Below are 2,826 nucleotides of genomic sequence, written 5' to 3' on the forward strand. Positions count from 1 at the left end.
GTGATCCACCTGCCTCGGCCTCCCAAAGTGCTGGGATTACAGGCTTGAGCCACCGCGCCCGGCCTTATTACTTTACTTTCTTAATAAACTTGCTTTCACTTTACTCGATGGACTTGCCCTGAATTCTCTCCTGGGTGAGATCCAAGAACCCTCTCTTTGGGACCCATTTCCAGTAACAATCTTAGTGGTTTTTTTTTTTTTTTTTTAAATTTCAGAACATTTCAAAGATATGTGTAAACATATACAATAGTAAAATGAAGCCTCATGTGCCTGTATTATGGCTGAGGAGTTTGGTCTCTTTTCATTAAAAAAAATTAAATGCACTGTTTATGGCTGGGCATGGTGACTCATGTCTAATACTCCCACACTTTGGGAGACTGAGGTGGACCAATCACTTGAGGCCAGGAATTCAAGACTAGCCTGACCAACATGGCAAAAACCCGTCTGTACTAAAAATACAAAAATTAGCTGGGCATGGTGGTGCCCACCTGTGGTCCCAGCTAATTGGGAGGCTGAGGTGCTAGAATCGCTTGAACCCAGGAGGTGGAGGCTGCAGTGAGCTGAGATGGTGCCACTGTACTCCAGCCAGGGTGACAGAGTGAGACTCTGTCTTAAAAAAAATAAAAAAGAAAAATTGAATGTACTGTTTATGTGGAGTAGAAATTCTTTCAGCACGCTCTGCAAGTTTTGACAAACATATCCGACCCTTTAACCATGACCACTACAAAGTGAAACAGTTTATCATCCCAGCATTTTGGGAGCCCGAGGAAGGAGGATTGCTTGAGCCCAGGAGTTTGATACCAGCCTGGGCAACATAGCGAGACTCCATCTCTATGAAAATAAAAAATATTAGAGGGGTGTCATGGCACGTGCCTGTAGCCCCAGCAACTTGGGAGGTGGAGGTGGGAGGATTGCTTGAGCCCAGGAGGTGGAGGCTACAGTGATCAGTGATTGTACCGTTTAACTCCAGCCTAGGTGAGAGTGAGACCCTGTCTCAAAGAAGAAAAGAGAAAGGGAAAAAAGAATGGTCACCTGGTGCTGCACAGATCTGCAGGCTTTCCCTTCACAGCTGCATGGGATTCCAGGGAATGGTGTACTGGCCTCAGTTTTGAGAACCACTCTGCCCTCCATGTGGGGGATGAACCCTGGATGGGAAGGTGGGGAGCAGGGGACCCTGTCCTCTCCCTACACACAGTGACAGCAGTGGCAGTGCCTGTGGCCCTGAGCTCCCCCCTTTCACGGCAGTGCTGTGCAGAAGGCGCTGTGCGCAGTTCAGTCTCGCTTTACAGACAGGGGAGGTCACTTCCTTGGGTCACATGCTGGCAAGTGGCAAAGTCAGATTCAAACCCAACCCCTCCGTGTTCTGTCTCCAGGAGTACACAGTCTCTATAGGGCTCCCCAGGGGCTCCATGGACATTTGTAGATTTTCTGACCTCCTCTGTGAGGCCAGGGAAATGACTCCAGGGAGGCAGCCAAGCTCGACCCCAGAATCCTAACAGCCAACAGCAGCGTGAGGACCCCCATGTGTGCAGGCAGCTCTGGGGCTCCGCCCAGATCCTACTGCCCCCTGCAGGAGAGGGAGGAGAACCAACAAAAGTTTAGTGACTGATAGGTCTAGGATGAGATGCTAAGTCTATCTCTAGAGCCTCTAGCTCTAACCCCCCGGGCCTCAGTTTCCCCATCTGTGAACCAGAGGTAAGAAGTGTGAATTGCTTCATCCAGCATCAAAGTGTCCTGGTGTTGGAGGGTGACACCTGAGCAGGCCTGGTTCCATCCTGGCATTGCTGTGTGGCCTCAGGCTGGTCACAGGCCTTCTCTGGGCCTCATCTTACCTCCACAGGGCTCCTGCAGCCCTGACTCTCTGTACTCCTGAGCTGCCCACCCCGGGAATCTTGGCTCTGCTGCTGGGGCAGAACAAGTGTGGGCAAGGCATGTGGGACACGTGTCAGTCACTAGCCCAGGCTCCTTCCCAGTGAGTCTACCCCCTTCCCTTACCCAGCCCCGGGTGCCATGACACCTGCAGACAGAGCCTTTGCTTTTTCTTTTCATGCCTTTACTGTTTTTCTCCTTTCTTTTTTTTTGAGACAGAGTCTTGCTCTTGTTGCCCAGGCTGGAGTGCAGTGGCACGATATTGGCTCACTGCAAACTCCACTTCCTGGGTTCAAGTGATTCTCCTGCCTCAGCTGGGATTTCAGGTGCCCGCCACCACACCTGGCTAATTTTTGTATTTTTAGTAGAGACGGGGTTTCATCATGTTGGCCAGGCTGATCTTGAACTCCTGACCTCAAGTGATCCACCAGCTTTGGCCTCCCAAAGTGCTGGCATTACAGGCGTGAGCCACTGCACCTCTGCCTTTACTGTTTTTCTTTCCTGATTAGAAGCATGACGAGTGCTCATTTAAAATTTTCAGAACACATAGAAAAATATCAAGAAGATAAAAGTCATAAATCCACCACTGTTCAGCTGGCCACATGACCTCAGACATCTTCCTGACCCTGTAACCATCCATTCATTTACTTGCTCACTCATTCAGCCATTCACTTGCTCACTCACGCCGTGCTTACTGAGCAACTGCTTTGTGTTCTGGATTCTGGGAGAACAGTGGTGAACAGACAGACAAAGCCCTGCACACACACACACAAAAAAGCTCTTTATTTATTTATTTATTTATTTATTATTTTTTTTTTTTGAGACACAGTTTCACTCATGTTACCCAGGTTGTAGTGCAATGGCGTGATCTCAGCTCACCGCAACCTCCGCCTCCTGGGTTCAGGCAATTCTCCTGCCTCAGCCTCCTGAGTAGCTGGGATTACAGGCACGCACCAC

This window comes from Cebus imitator, unplaced genomic scaffold (genome assembly GCF_001604975.1).
Source record: "Cebus imitator isolate Cc_AM_T3 unplaced genomic scaffold, Cebus_imitator-1.0 Scaffold441, whole genome shotgun sequence".
In the NCBI taxonomy this organism is placed as follows: domain Eukaryota; kingdom Metazoa; phylum Chordata; class Mammalia; order Primates; family Cebidae; genus Cebus; species Cebus imitator.